Consider the following 20,964-nt stretch of genomic DNA (forward strand, 5'->3'; position numbering starts at 1 on the left):
TGTTTTGATGTGACAAATATGGCTACATTATATGAGCCATAAGACTTGAACATGCTCTTTACACATGAATCTATTTTCTTTATCATGAGTTCATATTTAAATTTATTGAATACATTTCCAACTTGGTTTGCTAAAGAGCAACCTTGTCCTAGAAGACAGGTCTGAAACAGCACCTGGCCCTTGTGCATGTGCTCAGCAAACATGGTTGCCATCCAGGCCCAATTCAGTCTAATACAACCTCTCCTCCAGCTGTGAACTGCTGGAATAAGGAGAAGAGCTGCTCCTGAAGAACAAGATGCCATTACCATTGAGTCCTAGACTCACTGGCCATCCCCAGAAGTGAAACTGCTGTGAGTCAAGCCTGACCTGCTTCCTCTAAGACAGCATAGGTCCTTGTTTCTGCTGGAAGTACAAATATTGAGCCTGGAAAGTCTCAGGGCATCCCTTATGTAGACAGAATCTCTTCTGCAATGTATGGAAGAATTACCTGTCAATAAAACACTGATGGCCCATTAGTTTAGTGAGGAAATGGGGAGTTGGAAGTTCCAGTCCAGAGGGAGAAATTCTGCAATAGTCAGGTGCAGGAAGCATTTGCCCCAAATTCTGAAGAAAAGTATATGAAAAATAAGAAGAGGTGACTAGCTATATGACAAGATTTAGAAGAGATTAAACTGAATAATTGAGATATGAGCTAGGTATATTGAACCAAGCTATTGGCCTAGGCACTTATTCATATATAAAAATAAAAATCTCAGGGCAAGCCGGGCGTGGTGGCACACGCCTTTAATCCCAGCACTCAGGAGGCAGAGGCAGGATGGATTTCTGAGTTCGAGGCCAGCCTGGTCTACAGAGTGAGTTCCAGGAAAGCCAGGGCTACACAGAGAAACCCTGTCTGGAAAAACCAAAAAAAAAAAAAAAAAAAAAAAAAAAAATCTCAGAGCTATTATTTCTAGAAACTTTGTCACAGTGGAAAAGCCTATGTTTCCAAATGGCATCCAACCTAGGACTAGAGTCCAGGCTTATAGCCCAAGAAGATACCGAGAAGAATCATATTTGCAATCTGCAATGTAGCAGCAGACAGGCTGCTCTATAAACAGAAAAGTTGAAATCTGAATAGCTTAATGTGGTTCCTTTAGAGCCTCTGTTGTACAGCAAGACTGGTGACCTGCTGCCTCAAATTTGAGCTGAGCCTTTGAAGAGCTGGCTCAGTCTTCAGATGCTGGCACTATGCAGCAGTCTCTCCTGTAAGTCCATGCATCCGCAGTGGGCAGAAACCTCAGTTTCTTGGGCCAGCCACTGCAACGGAAGCTAGCAGATATTGCTTAGAAACTGGCCAACTGTTCACAGCATGGCAGGACTGCCTTTTCCCTTCAGGTGAATCACAGTGAGAAGCTTGGCCCTTTAAGGTTAGTCCTGCACAGCAGAGAACAGGTGCAGAAAACGGAAGCCAGGCTCAGACTGAGAAAAACCTCTGAACAGGTACAAAGTGCTTCAAAATGTGCATAAGTACTAAAGAAAGAAAAGAAACTTGGTATAAATAATCATAGGAAGAAATATTTATTTTGAAAATAATAAAGTGAACTTAATGAAGGAGTTTGAGTTTAAAAGGAAATTATTTTCTACGTAAAAATTGCAGAAAGACACAAGGACAGAGAGAATTTGGATCCATTATAATTTTGATCCCATTATCAGTGTCTTAGTCACATTGCTGTGAGGAGATATTATGAACAAGGATCTATAAAAGAAAACATTTAATTGGGACTGGATTATAGTTTCCGAAGTTTATTACTTTATCAGCACAGCAAGAAGCATGGCATCATGCAGGCTGACTTGGTGATGTAGTAGCCCAGAGTTCTACATATTGATGCAAAGACAGCCATTAGGGGGCTATTGCTGGGGTACTGGGTGGAGCTTGAGCACCAGGAGCTTTCAAAAACTACCTACACAGTGATACACTTCCTGAAACAAGGCTACACCTACTCTAGCAAGGCAAAAACTATTTAATAAGGCCACTTCGCATGGGGCAAGTGTATTCAAACCACCATATTCAGCATACAGATAATTATATGTTCAAGAATAACTGCAGAGGGGCATAGAACATATTTTAGAAGATTATCTAAATCAGAAGAAATAATCTTCAGGAGAATCTAATCTGAAGCCTACAGGGAGAGCAGAAAAGGTAGTTCCAAATGAGAAAAATCCACAAAGGTTTGAGGAGTTAGAATGGCAAGCCATAGAAATGTAATATATTGAATTAAGAATACAAATCATGTTTCATGCTACCTTAGAATAATGTCATAACATAGAGTATAAGTTACATCTTGTAGAATTTGGAGAATTATGATATCTGCACATGTTAATGCATCGTACTATTGATATATATTCAAAATTCCAGTGGGCATTTGCCTTAAATTCTGAAAAGATGGATTCTGACATTATTTACACATTTATTAGAGTGGGTGGCTCTCTTGAAAATGACTTTGAGGACTAAAGCTGATGAAGCTTCAACATGTGCATCCATTAGAATGCAGCAATGTTTTATACATTATGTCATAAAAATGTTACAGATATATCTTATAATCCTAAAAGGCAAGCAATTATAAAGAAATCTAATAGGACTTTTAAGGAAATGCTCATAGAACTAAATGGGCATATGAGATCTTCCAGAGAAAGATTGAATATTATTTTATTGACTTTGAGCTTTATTCACTATGAGACAGATAATACAGCTGCTAGAATTTGGAAGGTGCTGATGAATTAGATCAAGCTCTATAGGTCCTAACTTCAAACTGGAGGGAAAGAAATGTGTTGTACTGGGGAAGAAACTTTGCATTCATTTCCACCAGAGAAGAATTGCTGTGGATTCATTCCAAATTGATAAAAATCAGACTTGAGAAAGACAGATCCCCTGAAAATCTTGGTGGCACTCATCAAGAAAGAATCAAAGGATAACAAAACAGGTAATATAAATTGCTGATTTCACTACATGGAAACAGCTCTGAAAGTGGCTAAAACATGAAAATGTCTCCAGTCAGAACTTTGGCTCCGCATAGCAAATAATTCTTGTTGGCTTCAAAGTCCTCTGGACTTGTCAAGCCATCCTTTAAGGTAGCGTAGATAACATTTTAATTTGCAGTTTGGCTATACATTCCTAACTAACTTTAAAGAAAAACAAAAAGCTGACCTTCTCAAATATAAAGGAGAGGATCATATTCAATGGAATTGTGTTCCCTATGCATTCTATACCTATGTTATTGCAGAAATGTATATTACCTGTGAGAGTTATATGTTTACAGACACCAATGAAGTCAGTGTAGCCTTGATAAGAATCGTCCTTGCGGATACTGAGACACTGAGATATATTTACTCCTGCATCCTGTTTGATCCTACTTGACAATGCCTCAAGCTATTTCCCCAAAAAGTTGCATCTGGGACAATTTCAAAAAGGTTATCTAGTTGGTCCAGCATTTCAGACTATTCTAGTCAGACAACAGACAGAAACTGGACAACAAATGTTAGAACTACATTTCTTATGATTAAAAAAAAAAAATCCATTTTTTAAGGTGGCCCTTAAAAGGAAAACAATACCACAAATCAGCAGGAAGCAATTGTAATAGAAAAACACACTTACTTCAAAAGTCAGGGTGGATGGTTTTTGGTTGCTTGATGAATTTGTCATCATTAAAGTGGTATTGATTACAAGATGTTATGGTTTTGGACAGGGAAGAAATAAAATGAGAAAGATTAGATTCGGGGATTTTTCTCTTTCTTTTTCTTCTCTTTATCCTTTCATTCCTGTCCTATCAAATATAGGTGAGGAAATGGGGGAGAAGGGTTTGAACAAGAAATGGGAGTGTATAGGAGTAATAGAGTAATAATAGCAATGTAGGATAGATTATTGAATCACTTTAAACTATAGAGCTACTACCAAACAACAATCTTACAGTAGTATAGAAAATTGTATATTTGGATACAACATACTACATATTAAGTCCTTTAAAGATATTGTACCTAGGTAAATCTTTAAAATTTCATGGTAAGTTCTAGTCCTCCTAAAATTTGCTATTACAAGCTTTTTAGGATATTTAAGAAAAACAAGTTTGTAGTGAATCTTTCAAATTTATGGTCATGTTAGATTCTAGTTTAATTAATTATAGAATTATGTTTTCTAGGTTGAACAAATAGTAAATAGCTAAAAACAAGCAATGTTCACCTATTTAGATATACTATAGATAGATAGGTGCTCTTCAAAGACCTCTGAGATTCACAGAATCTAACATTTAAAGATGTTTTATAAACATAAGACATTTTGTCAATGAGATAGGCCTACTCCCATTCTACTTCACAGAAGATGATGAGCATCAAATAGCCTCCATGTGAACCTCCCTGCAAAAGTGTTAAGTGAACCACTTGGGGGCAAAAAACAGTTCTTGCTTCAACTGCTAAGAGTGTGATATCTAAATGGACAAATGAGGAACAGGGAAGTTGCCTGCTTAGCTTTCCCAAAACAGCATAAGCAGTCCTTCATATTTCCTTCTTCACAAGAAAATCTGTCAGATATTCTTGTCCAGATGTCAAAAGATGATGCTCCAATGATACAGAGCTTTGAGCGACTGTCCAGGCAGTCATGTTTCTGTGTCATTTTACAATTTTGGAAGCTGTTTGCTTTCTTTCCCTGAATACATATTTATTCCATCTCGTATATATATGATGGGGTTGAAAAGTAGATAGCTATATTCTCACAATTAAGCTTAAGTTGTTTAGTACTTAAGAAAACGTTCTTAAATTTAAGAAAATGTTTTAGGTTAGTAAAGCACATTTTGTTCAAAATTTATGTAGGTATAGAACTATGAACTCACCAAGATAGGGTGGATAATAGAATACTTTCTTCAAGTTGTTAGATGCATATGGACTGGATATCCTGATTGCAAAGCTTATCTGATACTTTTCATAAAGGTTCTTATTAAGTAAAGTTTATAGTTGTAAGAAAAAGTCTTTTATTTGACTTAAACAGGAGAGAGGACTTCTGGGAAATAGTCAGGTATGGGAAGGATGCGACCTGAATCTGAGGAAAACAGTTGAATGAAACTGACAGAGAGGTGATCAGCCAAGGAACAGAATAGATTAAATGCTATGACTAAGTTATGAACTCACTGAAAAGATCCAAAGCCTAGTCATTTATTCATATATAAGACATCTCTGAATGTTTTTTTCCTATAAACTTGAGTTTGGGTAGAAAATCTGGTGGTTACATTAACACAGAGTGCTGGGAGATGTGCTGTTATCTGGAGCTCACACAGAACCTAACCCCATACTCCCTCCTGAGCCAAAAGATCACCTGATTCTGGATAACAGCAGGATAGTCAAGAGAAGTCTCAGAAATGGTCCAGTATTTATGGTGTGTCAGAGACCAGAAACCTTGAACCAGACCAAAGTCTCTCTTTGCCATGATTTTTTTCACATTAAGCTTTTTGAACAGCAATGACAACAATAAAAACAATACACTGTGTGACACTGCGGTTTTGAATGCTACTATGACGAAGGAATATGAGATGGGAGGTAGCAAAGATGGAAGAACTGAGCAGTGAGTGAACAAGTGGAAAGAGTTGGAACTGGAGACATGATGGCTGTAATAATGTGGTGGATAGAGGAACATAACATTGCCAAATAGGACTAACTAGGAGGTGTGCCACCGATCGGGAGATTGCACTCTGACCCAGTCCCTTATAATATAGCCTGGTTCTGAGCGTAAACAAGATATCCACGATGAAAAAAGAATGTTCATTTTCTAAATTAGATTTCCTCAAGAGACTTCTGTGACTCACAATTTACCAGGAGGCTGCTTGGAATCAGCTCTATGCTATGTTGAAGGTATGAGTTAATGTTGATGTCCATGTTCATACAACTGAGAGGTGTATTACTGTCTGTGTTCCTTCTGAAGGCCAATGCAGATGTTCATTAGCTGTCATCCTGAATCCAAGTTGATGTCCATGGATGTGCTGTGCTGCCTCCATGTGCTATACTGAAGGGAATGGGTTGTCCTGGCACCTGTGGCCAAGGTGAGATGTGGAACCTGTGTTGTTGTCTAGGGCTATGAGTATGTTTGTTTCCTGTGCAGCAGTACAGGGAAATATTGATGTCCCACAGTCTGTTACATATTGTTATATGTATTGGCACATATTATTAGCAGAGACAAGGCAGATATCCGTGCTCCATGTTCTCAACAGAAAGCATGCATGTGTTCAAGATCCATCCTCTTATGGGGGAAATGAGCTACTTTCTCTATGGTATTGATTACTGCAGACTTGTTGTTGAAAAAAGGACATAGAAGGCTTACGTGACATCCCCTTTTCCCACCAGAAACAAACCCTCCAAAAAGTAACAGCCTAGACAGAAAGTAATCAAAGAGATCTCTTAAAAATTATGATAAAGATGCTGAAATATATTTCTCTAGAATTGGTGACTTCTGGCAGGGTTGAGTGTAGGGTTAAACTCATTTTTCTTTAAGTGGATAGCCACCAGTGAGTTGATAATGCTCCAGTAAATGCATGGGCAAAACAAATTTGACTTTTTTTTTAAGTTGGTTGTTTTTATTTTCATTTTCTTTCTTCATGTTTTTTGAGGGTGTGGAATCCCTAGGGAATGCAGACTTGGAGGGCTGGAAAATGAGAGTGCTGGGGATTTATGTTGTGAAATTACCACCAGAAAACTAATAAAAACATATTATAGAAACAAAAAAAAACCACTATGGTCTCATAATATTGCGATGTTCTCAGCCAGTGTCATATAGTCAAACTTGCAATACATTAACAAGGATGTGAACTGATATAGACATGCATTGTAGATTTTAAGCATCATAATATAGATAGAATAATTATAATTAGAATAATATTATAAATAATAGAATAATTGCTATATATCTCCAAGATCATGAACAATTAAGAAAATGTTTCATAAATATTTGTATAAAATTACTTATGTATACCTCAATGTGAGGCTTCCTCTTGACAAAGTCCATGTTTTAGATGTTTATAATTTATTTTTAGCTTGTGTTAACTCCCTCTTTCATTCAGATCTAATGGTCAATTTGAACAGATTATTTAGAAAGATTAGTGAAGTACAAAATGTATTTGTCTTGTTTATTTTGTTGCCAGTTGAATCTACACAGATAGTATATTTTCATAGTAGATAAGACACTTTCCTATTTAAAAGCATGAATTCTTCAGTCAGTATGTACTTCTAACTGAAGAAATAATACTCCCCCATTACCTTTAAAATTCGAAGCATTAGAAAGTTATCTGTAGATGGTCCATCCTTTCGCCACAGCTCCAAATTTTGTCTCTGTAACTCCTTCTATGGGTGTTTTGTTCCCATTTCTAAGAAAGGGAAAAGTGTCCACACTTTGGTCTTCGTTCTTCTTGAATTTCATGCGTTTGGCAAGTTGTATCTTATATCTTGGGTATCCTAAGTTTCTGGGCTAATATCCACTTATCAGTAAGTACATATTGTGTGAGTTCCTTTGTGATTGGGTTACTTCACTCAGGATGATACCCTCCAGATCCATCCATTTGCCTAGGAATTTCATAAATTCATTTTTTTTAATAGCTGAGTAGTCCATTGTGTAAATGTACCACATTTTCTGTGTCCATTCCTCTGTTGAGGGGCATCTGGGTTCTTTCCAGCTTCTGGCTATTATAAACAAGGCTGCTATGAACATAGTGGAGCATGTGTTCTTCTTACCGGTTGGGACATCTTCTGGATATATGCCCAGGAGAGGTATTGCGGGATCCTCCGGTAGTACTCTGTCCAGTTTTCTGAGGAACCGTCAGACTGATTTCCAGAGTGGTTGTACAAGCTTGCAATCCCACCAACAATGGAGGAGTGTTCCCCTTTCTCCACATCCTCGCCAGCATCTGCTGTCACCTGAGTTTTTGATCTTTGCCATTCTGACTGGAGTGAAGTGGAATCTATGCAGGGATACATCCCATAATCAGCTTCCAAATGCTGACACCATTGCATACACTAGCAAGATTTCGCTGAAAGGACCAAGATATAGCTCTCTCTTGTGAGACTATGCCGGGGCCTAGCAAACACAGAAGTGGATGATCACAGTCAGCTATTGGATGGGTCACACGGCCCCTAATGGAGGAGCTAGAGAAATTACCCAAGAAGCTAAAGGGAACTGCAACCCTATAGGTGGAACAACAATATGAACTAACCAGTACCCGGGAGCTCTTGTCTTTAGCTGCATATTATCAAAAGATGGCCTAGTTGGCCATCACTGCAAAGAGAGGCCCATTGGACTTGCAAACTTTATATGCCCCAGTACAGGGGAACGCCAGGGCCAAAAAGGGGGAGTGGGTGGGTAGGGGATGGGGGGGGTGGGTATGGGGGACCTTTGGGATAGCATTGAAAATGTAAACGAGGAAAATACCTAATAATAATTTTAAAAAAAAGAAAGGTTTCTGTAGCAAAAAAAAAAAGAAAGTTATTTGTAGCACTGAATGAACACTGTCCATTTACTTTCCCCTCACCATTCCCTTGCCCTACAAAAAGTATAGCCTTTTCTTATCAGGCCACTTAGAAAACTTGCCAGAAGGTAAAAAAGCACTCTAGATTGTAAACACATGATAATCCTATAAAGTGCTTGTAATTCCATAGTCCTCAGTATAATATTCACTCGATTCCAAGGTTACCTACATTACAGAGTTCACATTGCCTTTAGGAAGATGTGCACTCTAGAGTCTAGTTATCATCTTACCTCATTATATTAGGTGGATGGTAAAGAAGTTGAACATTGATATTTTGGATTTATCAGCAAATGCTCACCTGTAGCTAACTCAATAGCCATTAGGATCACATAAAGAACCAGGACTATTATGAAAATCATTTAATTCTGTGACCTAATAAAATAATCATTATGAACTTACTTCCACATAGCACATATCTTAGTTATTTGTGGTTGTGTGAATAAATGCATACCCATTCTTTTCCCTGAATGTGAGATTCACTCTGTGGTTTTCTAAAGAATTCATTATGCTGTGAATTATTTGTGTAGTAATAAGCAATCACTAAAAACGTTAATAGCACTTAATTCATTTTTAAGTATCTACAAGGTGAATAAATATCTGGGGCTCATGAGCATAGAAATAGATTTTAATTATACTGCATATAGTACACAGTCAACATGAAAGGAAAATAAAAGAAATTAAGTTTATTAAACAACTTAGAAAAGCTAGAGGAACAATTATGTATAAGTCTTGGTCAGACTAAGGACACATGAAAGATCCTTATTGAAAGTCACTTTATTCTATGCTATTTAAATAAATTTAAGTATGTATAATATAATACTAAAAAATAGAAATACCTTGTATATGTGGAGACTGCTGCCACTAGAAGAAAGGAATTATTGAATGAAAATTTCAATCTCAAGCAGAGGATACTTCTGTATAAATTATTTGTCAAGGAGATTTCAGAGATGCCCAAAACAACACAAGGCAATGCCATTGCTCTTGTTTGCCTACTCTAATTGGCTGGAAAGACTATATTGCTGAATATGCCCCCTATTGAAATGCAGAATATAAGGAAGCAGAATGTAAACATTTTCTGCTGGTAAGTTTTCAAAATGTCAGATAGTGTTATATAGCTTTAGGGGTTAAAATACATCAGGAGTCTCTCTCAATTCTGGTCACTACATATTATAATATTGATGTTTCTTGCAAAATGTGCTTATTGGTGCAATAAAAAGGAAGTTGATTTAAAGAAAACAAGCTGCCTTCTGACTCAATACGTAGCATGTCCACTGAATATATGCCATACCTAGAATGCTTAAATGGGCCAAAAGCATATAACTGAAGAGATCATAGGCCACAGAAGAGGAACCTTTTGTTGTTTTGTATTGCCATAATGTCAAATTGCCTTATACATTTTTATGTTAGCCACAGATCTGTATGGATATTTACTTTGTTCAGAGACTGTCTCTTTCTGTCTTTCCTTCTCTCTCTCTCACTCTCTTTCTTTTACTTACTCTCTCTCTCTCTCTCTCTCTCTCTCTCTCTCTCTATATATATATATATATATATATATATGTACATATATGCATGTGTATTTGTGTGTGTATATATATATATGCATACATGCAGAGCAGAGAGGAAAGAAAATGATGGGAGGAATATAATTATACTCTAAAATGTGTAAGATTAAATATCAAAATAAAATATAAAAATGTATTATGTAAAATTTTTTACAGTAAATAAAATATTTTTCTGGAATGTTCACCATCAATGTTTCTAAAAAATTGTTTTCAAAATGTTAAAGAGCAAAATATGCAGTTTACCTATTTTTTAATTTAAAAAATATTCTTTAAGGATATTTCTATAAGACTTTCTATAGAAATTCTTCATGTGTCCTTAGTATTTAGTTCCATACCCTTTAATTTAAAATAGTAAGTGCTCTGTTGAAAAATGTAAATTTGTCCTGAAAGTGAACACTAAATAAATAGGAATTGTCAATTAAATTTGTTTCTTCTCGTTTCAGATTTTGACTAGTTTGTTAGTATTTGTTGTTTAATATAGTTATTATTCTTTTTTTTAAGGTTTACTTATTGTATGTATACGAGTACACTGTAGCTGTCATCAGACCCAACAGGAAAGGGCATCAGATCCCATTAGAGATGGTTTTGACCCACCATGTTGGTACTAGGAATTGAACTCAGAACCTCTGGAATAGCAGTCCATGCTCTTAACCACTGAGCCATCTCTCCAGCCCCCTAGGTGCTATTCTTGTTCAAACAATACAGGGTTCAAGAGGAAAAGGATTAGCTAGATATAACAGTGTTCTCTGAAAGGCCTTTATTTAAATCAGGCAGTGGCTTAGAACTTGAAAATGTGTTTTTCCTCTTTTGTGAGTAGAACAGTGAAATTGTTTTGCTAAGAAAGATTATCAAGTGTCTGTGTAGCCATTTTGTAATGTAGTAAGCCATAGCAAAGGACTTCTCATGACCTATGCTTGCAATTACTTTACCAGGAGCTCCAATAAAGTTTGAGAGGAGTATTGCACACTCCAAATATGGCACTTTTGTGTGACCAGAATATGTATGAGAAAGCATCCTTTGGGGTAAAAAAAAGAAATAACACAGAACCAGCAGGTGCAGCACATGGAGAATACTGGAGTATTCTAGAGCCATCCAAGATAGAACACTGGATTCAAATATCATTTTATAAAACACATAAAAGTATCTACCCTGCTTACAGGACAATGTCTAAGATAAAAAACAAGAGAACTCAATTTCCATTTCAAATCTCTTCCACTCAAGATATTAGACACAGCAAGAACTTTTTGTCATAGAACTGTTTTGTCAAATACAATTGACATAAAAGAGACTTATTTATTCCTTGGACCTTATTCATAAAATTATAAATTAACATAAAACTGGTCCAAAATATGAGAATTTGTAAATTTTATTCAGAAATATTAAGTAAACTAAATCTATGGAGTATATCTCTCACTATATAAAAATACTCAAAATCTTTATGTTCTGATTCTATATTCTCTTGAATTATTCCCCAGAGCTGTGTCTCTGGTTGCATATGTAGCAGAGGATGCCCTAGTCGGCCATCAATGGGTGGATAGGCTCTTTGTATTATGAAGATCATATGCCCCTGTAGAGGAGAATGCCAGGGCCAGGAAGCAGGATGGGTGGGTTGGGGAGCAGGGCAGATGGAGAACATAGGGGGCTTGGGGATAGCATTTGAAATATAAATGAAGAAAATATATAATAAAAATACCTTAAAAAAGAAATACTGAATAATATCTTTAAGAGTGACTACTAGTTTTTAATACTTCTTATATTTCATATTATATCGTCATCTTCAAACTACTTCTCTAGGATGAAATATCTAATTAAACATACTGTCTTTTTGATTCTCTTAAAAGTGATGTGATTCTTGGCTTTCTGTCATCCTACCCCAACCACACCAATGTGAATCCCCTGATCTATTCTGTCCCAACACTTGGATAAAGCCAATCTCCATCTTTTTTGGTTGCCATAACATGGCAATAGTTGACTATATTCCTCATCATTTGGAACTAAATTACTCTAAAAAGAAAATATTTTAACTCATAACTTTTATTTCTCAACAAGTGATAATATTCTCTTATTCTGTTCTTTAAACAGTTTATAGAAAACAGATACATTATAAAACCCAAGCACTGAACTATTAGGTATTTGGGAAACAATAGAAAATGTATGTTGTATAACATCTTTTCTCCGGTTTTTGAAATTATTAAAAACTGACATCTACAACACATTTCTTCTATTAAATTGGTCTTTCTGGTTGACAAATAAGCTGTGAGCAGAATATCGCTTTTTTCCTATGATTTTATTGACATCAGCACCTCTGAATTCATAGTTCACCTTTCTGAAACAGGTTCATTTCTGAGCTTTGGTTTTTGACAGGTAGCAGTTTCTACACCTTCTGCAAGCATCCGCCACTCTCTTCACATTCTCTGCTTTTCTATGGCAACGTGTGTGTTATCATTTCCTTTGTACCCTCTTCAAATCTGTGGAAGACTAATTATCTTACATCATCTTTTGATAGATATAGTTAATGTCAAATAATTATTTATTAATATTTGGAAGTGTAAATGTTACACGTGTCTGTGTGTGTACCATTAAAAAAAAATTAGGTTGTGAAACTATGGCCAGTACACCTGAAAGTTGGCTCACAGGTAAAGAACTTTGCTTCACATGCCAGGTGGTGTAATTTTGATTTCAAAATTCCCCATAAATATTGAAGTGAAGAATTGACTCCACAAATTTGTTCTTTGATCTCTAAAATGGAATGTGACTATCACCCACTCCCAATAATAACAGATACGATAAGAAAAACCCTGTCAACGGGGAAAATATTAACACAAGGTTATCTCTGATAATCATCTCCACATGCACTGTACTGTTTCTTGACTCACTGTTGGACTACACTCCCATTTCCCAACTCCAACATTTACTAAAATCTCGGGAATTGCCATATTTTTATACTTTCAGAAAAGAGTCTAAAATATTTCCTCCTTGTACTGACACAGTTATCTACTGCTTACATGCTTACACATTATAACACTTAAGATTTAAATACATCACTGATTGCAGCAGGGAAGTTCTGCAAGCTTCGTGGCACTGGAGAAGCTGCTGCTCCGAGGCAGTAGATAGAAATGGATTCTTGGGCTTTATTAATTTGAACTAAAGATTCTGAGATACAAGTTAAAAATGCTGTTTGGGGGGACATGACATTCACTCTATAACTGCTCAGCACACTGATTACGCTAGCTCTGATTTTGTAGGTGGATAAAGCAATATTTGGAATCATAGATGAATTAAGATCTTTGACATAATGGGTGCATAATCAGTATGCTAGATTTAATACATCATACTGATTGATAAAATATGTTCCTAATGGCAATGTTTATGGAAAGGACAGATTATAGAGGCATATTGACATATTCCCAGTAAAATCATAGTTCATTTGTACTAAATGATAAATATTTGGTGGATGGGATGTTCTATAATATTCATCAAGTTATTTTTAAATAACATAACTAAGGTACAGGGACATAAACCAGGTTAGTGAGAGTTTTGAAACATTTAATTTTTCTCAGTAGAGATCATTAGCAAGAAATTAAGAAAATTTGTTTTTTACTTTAAGTGCCTTTTTATTTAACATATACTTTATCATTACAGCATGAAATTTAGTAAATGCCTCTGTAAAAGTGAAATATTTACATTGTTTTAAAATTAAAGAAAAATGAAATGAGTCTTAATTATCACTAAAATATTCATTGCCAGTTTGGGGTTTACTTAGTCAATACACCTCAGCGTCTTCATCGTCAATTGATAAAGTAGTAGCAACCACAAGTGAAAATTTAAGTGATTTCAATAATGAACATATATATGATACAAATGATAACTATACACAGACAAAATATAGCATGCATCTAAGCATTATGATTAGCCATCTTGTTGTGCAAAATGGTATAATCGTAACCCATTGGAACATGGTATATTAATGAAACATAAAATCCAATGGATTTTATACATTAATATGTTTGATGTTTCAGCTTAGGGGTAAGCAACATTTTAAAAAAGGGAAACAAGCTTATTATTCTTTTTTTTCACTATTTATTAGATATTTTCTTCATTCACATTTCAAATCCTATCCTGAAAGTCCCCTATACCCTTCTCCTACCCTGCTCCCCTACCCACTCACTCTCACTTCTAGGTCCTGGCATTCCCCTGTACTGGAGCATATAAAGTTTGCAAGACCAAGGGGCCCCTCTTCCCAGTGATGGCTGACTAGGCCATCTTCTGCTACAAAGGCAGCTAGAGACACGAGCTCTGGGGGTACTGTTAGTTCATATTGTTGTTCCACCTATAGGGTTGCAGATCCCTTCAGCTCCTTAGGTACTTTCTCTTGCTCCTCCATTGGGGGCCCTGTGTTCCATCTAAGAGATGACAATGAGCATCCATTTCTGAATTTGCCAGTACTACCGGAAGATCCAGCAATACCTCTCCTGGCATATATCCAGAAGACGTTCCAACTGGTAATAAGGACACATGTTCCACTATGTTCATAGCAGCCTTATTTATAATAGCCAGAAGCTGGAAAGAACCCAGATGTCCCTCAACAGAGGAGTGGATTCACAAAATGTGGTACATTTGCACAATGGAGCACTACTCAGGTATTAAAAACAATGAATTTATGAAATTCTTAGGCAAATGGATGGATCTGGATGATAACATCTTGAGTGAGATAACCCAATCACAAAAGAACTCACTTGAAATGCATTTACTGATAAGTGGATATTAGCCCAGAAATTTAGAATACCCAAGATACAATTTGCAAAACACAAATAAATTAAGAAGAAGGAAGACCAACACATGGATACTTCATTCCTCCTTAGAATAGGGAACAAAATACCCATGGAAGGAGTTACAGAGACAATTTGGAGCAGAGACAAAAGGGTGGACCACCCAGAGACTGCTCCATCCAGAGATCCATCCCATAACAAGTCACCAAATGCAGACACTATTGCACATACCAGTAAGAATTTGCTGAAAAGACCCTGATATAGCTGTCTCTTGTGAAACAAGCTGTTTTGACAGATGCTTTTGTAATACAGTGTTAAGTTCAGTTATGATTCCTTTTAAAGGTAGAAGCAAGTAAAGAAGTTCCTACTCTGACTTCCGTTTTTGCTTGAAATTGAGCTTGCACTGCCAGTTCTTAACATTTTACATAAAATTACTTTCAATTCTCTTTTGAGGGAAGGGCAGAGTAAGGCAAGAAAAACTTAGGGGAAGAAAATTCTCATTAAATTCATTGAATTGTATATTGCAGATATTTTCATGGGATATTGGTACCCTGAAAGCAATACTTAAATAATTTCCCAGCATGGCATAATCTATGCCTGCACATATTTTGCATAAGTTATTACCTTCTACCAACGAATGAAAATGAGAATTGTTTAAAATGGGATATGCTTGATAGTGAATCAAATTTCCCTAGTATGTAAATTATTTCCTGGGAGTGAAGAAGGCACATTGGGAGCAATTTAATAAATGATACCCTAGAGGTCTGAAAGGATTAATGAAGCTGATTATCCTTTTCCTGCAGAAGGAGAGAACTGTCACTCTTCAGTTAGCCTCAGCTGAGCTCTCCATCCAGTCGCTTCAAGGTATTTTGTGGGGAGAGAGGAGATAAATACAGGTGGCCCATTTAATTCTTCTTGGGGTAGAGAGACTTTGCATGATTACTTTCTCTCTTCCTCAGTGTGATGTCATTAGTGCAGGGAAGATAGTCTCATCGAAACAAGAGTGTGACCTGCATATTTTGAGGAAAAAAAAAACCACATACATGACACCTTTGCTTGTACTGTAGAGTCTGTTCTATGGAGATACCCATGGAGTCTTACTCAAAACCTAATGTAGGGATTCACTTGCACTTCTCCGTCATGACTCCTGGGGATATTTTCTTTCATAAAGTGTGTCTATGAAATGAACTCCGGTATTTGACTGAGGTGTTAACAGTAAGTGGAGTAGATTTGATGTCAATAGGAGAATGGCTTCTCATAATTTTATATAAAATACATGAATTGATTTTCTACTATTGTGCAACAAAACATTATGTTATAGGTACTTAATACCATAAACACAACATTCAACTGCTTCAGTAATATTGTAGCTATGAGAATAAAAATACCAGAGAATTCTTGGCTATTCTGAAGAATTGATCTCTCCCACTTTGGAGGCTATGCTGTTGAAGGTGAGGTTTTAACCTACTTGATTCTGGAATCTCATTCTCGCTTATAGTTAGATACTATTTGAGAATTTCATCTTTTCATCCCCTTATGAGTGCACTAGTCCCATTATGGCTGTGTCATTCTTGTGACCTCAATTTAAATAATACCAGCCCCGAAGCCCACGCCTCTTAAAGCTACTCCATCGAGAGTAGAAGTAGTGAGATACATTTTGGGATAGGATAGCATACTCAAATAAATTCATAGTGATTCAGTGTTCTCTACAGGTCTTTCCGTCCTTCTGCTCAGGAAGAAATTAAGTTATCCACTACAGCTGTAATCCCATCTGATCTGACATCTCATCCAAACACTTTCATCTTGGTGGCAAGTTCTTTGATTTTTAAGATGTTATATGGTCCTACCTTTCTTATTTGCTATTTTGCAAGAATAGTCTTTGTTCTCAGAGGAAATCCAAAGACCCCAGATGTTCCCATGGACATCTATCCATATCAGTATAAAGAATTACAATGTTAAGGATTTGTGCTTAGCATTAAGTTTCCCCAACTCCTCCATCATTCTCAATTTGGTTACTCATGAGTGTTAGAAGACAGTGACTTCATTTAAAACTCCAGACTGTGGTGGTCTAAGGGAGATGTTTCCCATAAGTCTTATGCATTTGAATACTTGGTTTCAGCTGTTGGAATTTTGGGGGAGGCTACAGAGATTTGGCTTCCCTGGAAGAAAGTGTATCTATGTAAGTACATTTTGATGTTTTACAAGTCTATCTTCCCCAAGGCTCTTGCCCTTTTGTTGGAAGTTGTAGATGTGAGTCATTAGCTGCTTTTGTCAACATGACTCACTCACTAATGTGATGGTAATGTAGTCATGATTCTGGAACTGTAAGCCCAAAATGAACTTTTTCTTCTGTAAATCTTCATAGCCATGGTGTTTTATAGCAACAATAAAAGAAAAAGCAACAAAAAACCAAACCAGTTTTGACACATAAGGGAAAAATCCCCAGTTGTGTTACCGTTGAACTTGTAGAATTCATAAATGCACAAAGAAAAGGGGACCAAACATACATATCATATATCATCAAAGGTTACATTGAATTTGGATAACTCTCTCTCTCTCTCTCAGTCTCTGTCTATGTATCTGTATCTGTCTCCTCTCTCTCTCTCTCTCTCTCTCTCAAGCTCTCTCCCTCTCTCCTCCCCTTTACCCTTCCCCTCCCTCTATCTCTCTCTGTCTCTCTCTGTCTCTCCTCCCCCTCCCCCTTCTCCTTCCCCCTCACTCTATCTCTCTGTCTCTCTCTGTCTCTCCTCCCCCTTCCCCCACTCTCTCTCCCTTCTCTCTCCCTTTCCATCACACATACACACAAACACACACATACGCATGCACACACACACACACGCATCCAAATGATAAATAATGAGATGTGGTTCCAAATGATCAATAATGACATGTTGAAAACAATATTCAAAAACATGTACATTCACACAGTACACGACTCACCAAGATAAGAATTTAGGCACCCAGACATAATATTCTTTTTCTTTCCAGTTAGTTTGGTGTTGTGTCTGGCCAGCAGACCACAACCTGGGTTCTAGCCTGGAAAGGCATTTTGGAAACCTGGAAGAGAAGAGGGGCTAGGTGGCGAGAGAAAAGAATGTAGCCAAGACAGTTACTCTGATCAAGGCTCAAATTTTATTGTTGCGACACTAGTTATGAAGGAAGGGGGAGGGGACCCGATTCCCGCCGAATAATCTCTGGTCCAGTAGAAAGGTGCAGGTGTGTGGCTCCGCAGGTTCCAGCAGTGGGCGTGGCAGAACGAATGAGCAGGAAGCTCCACCCCTGAGCAAGCAGGTTTCAGGCTGGGGGAGGGGAGACTACATTTCCTCCCTTTTATTAACAAAATTTAAAAAAAGAAAAAGCTGGCCTGAGGGGGGGAAAATTATCTATGCTTAATAGTTCTGCCTGGAATCTAGGGCTAAAGAAAAAACCTGCTTTTGTGGGATTCCTTAACTTTTTTTATGGTAAACTGTATCTGGCTAAGACTGTCCTTTCTTATCTTAGTAAACAACTAACTGAAAAGCCTGGAGTTGTAGGCTCTGACTTTATAATGCTAATTAGTACTTGGTAGGTAACTTTCTAGTTGAAGTTTAAGTAGGGCGTTGGAACTCTGGCTAAGTTTGACTGAACAAATGTGAAATACACTATAATAAGAATAACACTAAGTTGATATTCCTCCGCATTTTTGGATGATAGGTGGGAAACAGGGAGAAGGAGTTCGACCGGCTCTTGTAATACAAGGCCAATTGGCTTTTTTATTTGGGTGGGAGGCAGTGAAGGGCTTGCCCTTTTAATAGTACGTCTCCAATCTCTCTCCCCCCTATTGATTAAGTTAAATAAGGCAATGCTTAAAACATTAAAACAATACAGCTATATGTAGTGGCAACACAAATATATAATTTCAATATGCAGGCTTCTTCAAAAGTATTATAAGGTCACAGATAACTAGGCTACAATGAAAGGTAAATTAGATTGTTTATAAATATCAACATTTTGGATGAGAAAACTACATAGTCTACATAGGAATGAATCCATATTACAAGCTTCAGAAACCTCATTTTATCTTTTGAGCATATTCATGACATTGAAAACCACCAAAGACACATGCATGTGAAAGGAATCTGAAGCCTGGATAGGTCTCTCTGTCTCTCTGTCTCTCTGTCTCTCTGTCTCTCTGTCTCTGTCTCTCTGTCTCTGTCTCTCTGTCTCTCTCTCTCTCTCTCTCTCTCTCTCTCTCTCTCTCTCTCTCTCTCTCTCTCTCTCAGAGACAGACACACACAAATGCTCTCACACAGGCATAATTTTGGTATTCTGTCTGGACTCCACTCCCACGGTTACCTGGCAACAGCCAGGAAGTCCTGGCCCTATCAAAGTGGCTGCTTGCTCCCTCCTCTCTCTCACCCCTGCTCCTCCTCTCTTTCCATTCCCAACTCATCTCTCTCCACATGGCTATGGCCAGCCTCTACTTCTTAACTCTCTCCTTCTCGCTGCCTTTCTTTGCTACTGCTAATCTCTTAACTCCCCTCCTGATGCCCTAAATACACTCTATTCTATACTATAGTGTCATGTGGCTGGTCCCTCAGAGGAAGGAGATGCGTTGGCATGGGACCACTGAGGCACCCCCTTCCCCCACACCACAGCAGAACATATTCTTATAACTATTTCTCTTTTTATGATCACAACAGGTAATTTTTAAATATCCACCAGGAATTGTTCTCAGTTCCCATGGGTTATTATCATTGCTCTACCACTAAACTTCTAAAACTAGCTTCATAATAGTGACCTTTGCTTCCTTTGGAACAGTAAGATAAATGTTATACTTTGAAGCTCCCCTATTCTTGGTGGGACAACTCATGCAATAGCTCTTTTTACTCAATCATAATAACTCAGTTTAATTTCTGACATAAATTCTCTATACCCTGATTTTTCTTTTAAAGCATAAGAATGTTGGGTACAAGGTGATAAATGTCACCTAGGCATGTTCTCTAATGTGTTTCCAGGTTGTGCATGGAAGGGCCCATATTTAATACAAACACTTGGGATGTAGAGTTAGGAAGGTCTTTGTATGTTCAAAGTCTGTCTGGTCTACATAGAAAGTTCAAGCATAGGCATGTCTACATAAAGAGATGACTATTTCAAAAATAATTGATTGAATGAATGAATGGATGAATGTGTCTCTCTGTCCGCATTTCAACAACACCTACATTCAATACTAAGTTATCACTGAGATGTGTTAGTCTAAAATTTGCTCTGTAATTGAAAATCTTTTGTCGCCAAGATTGTTTAGTCCATGTTTTTATTTTAAATACAATTCTTTATAATCTAGAATTTAGTACTTTTGTTTATACCACTATACTAAATGAATATTCCTTAAATTATATACCTATTGGTAATAAAAGTAAAAGTCTAACCCTCTTAAAAACTTATTACAGAGATCTCCCCTACTTTTGCCAAATTATGTATTATATTACTAGCTCCCCCCAAAAAAATCTTCCTCCTAATGTAGAAACTCTTGAAAGACTGACGCCTTCCCCGCTGTCATTTCTCCCATCCATAAAAGTATCTTTTGTCCTCAGCATTTTCAGAATTTTAACAAAGGTCATCACACTCTTCTTGTATTTAATATAATTGATGTGGTTTAATTTTCATCAAATTGAGTTCTTTATCACATTTTATAGTGTTGATCCTTACTTTATGAAGTAAGGATTTCTGTTTCCATATTTTGAATGAAATCCTAATTTGCATTGTGAAAGTCGCTTTCTCTGAGGGTCTCCTTTTCCTTTGTCTGTCTCTTTGGATTAATATCATTCTTTTTACCTCTCCACACTACGTATATTATTTAATCTCATAACTACAATCGATCCTACCGTGTTAATAAGCATTAATGTCTCACTGAAAATTTCTCTTCAATTTCAAAAATATTTATTTCCCTGAAAAGCATGTAAAACAATCATTCCAAAGGCTAATGCCTATCTTTGTAGCATCAAGTATGCTTTACACAGTTATTTTCTTCTTATCATTTTCAATAAAACTATCTCTTTTTTGCTCCCATAGTTAACTATATATCTAAAGAGGTGGAATAGTTACTTTTACTCTCTGTGACAG

This window comes from Mus musculus, chromosome 5 (genome assembly GCF_000001635.26).
Source record: "Mus musculus strain C57BL/6J chromosome 5, GRCm38.p6 C57BL/6J".
Lineage (NCBI taxonomy): Eukaryota > Metazoa > Chordata > Mammalia > Rodentia > Muridae > Mus > Mus musculus.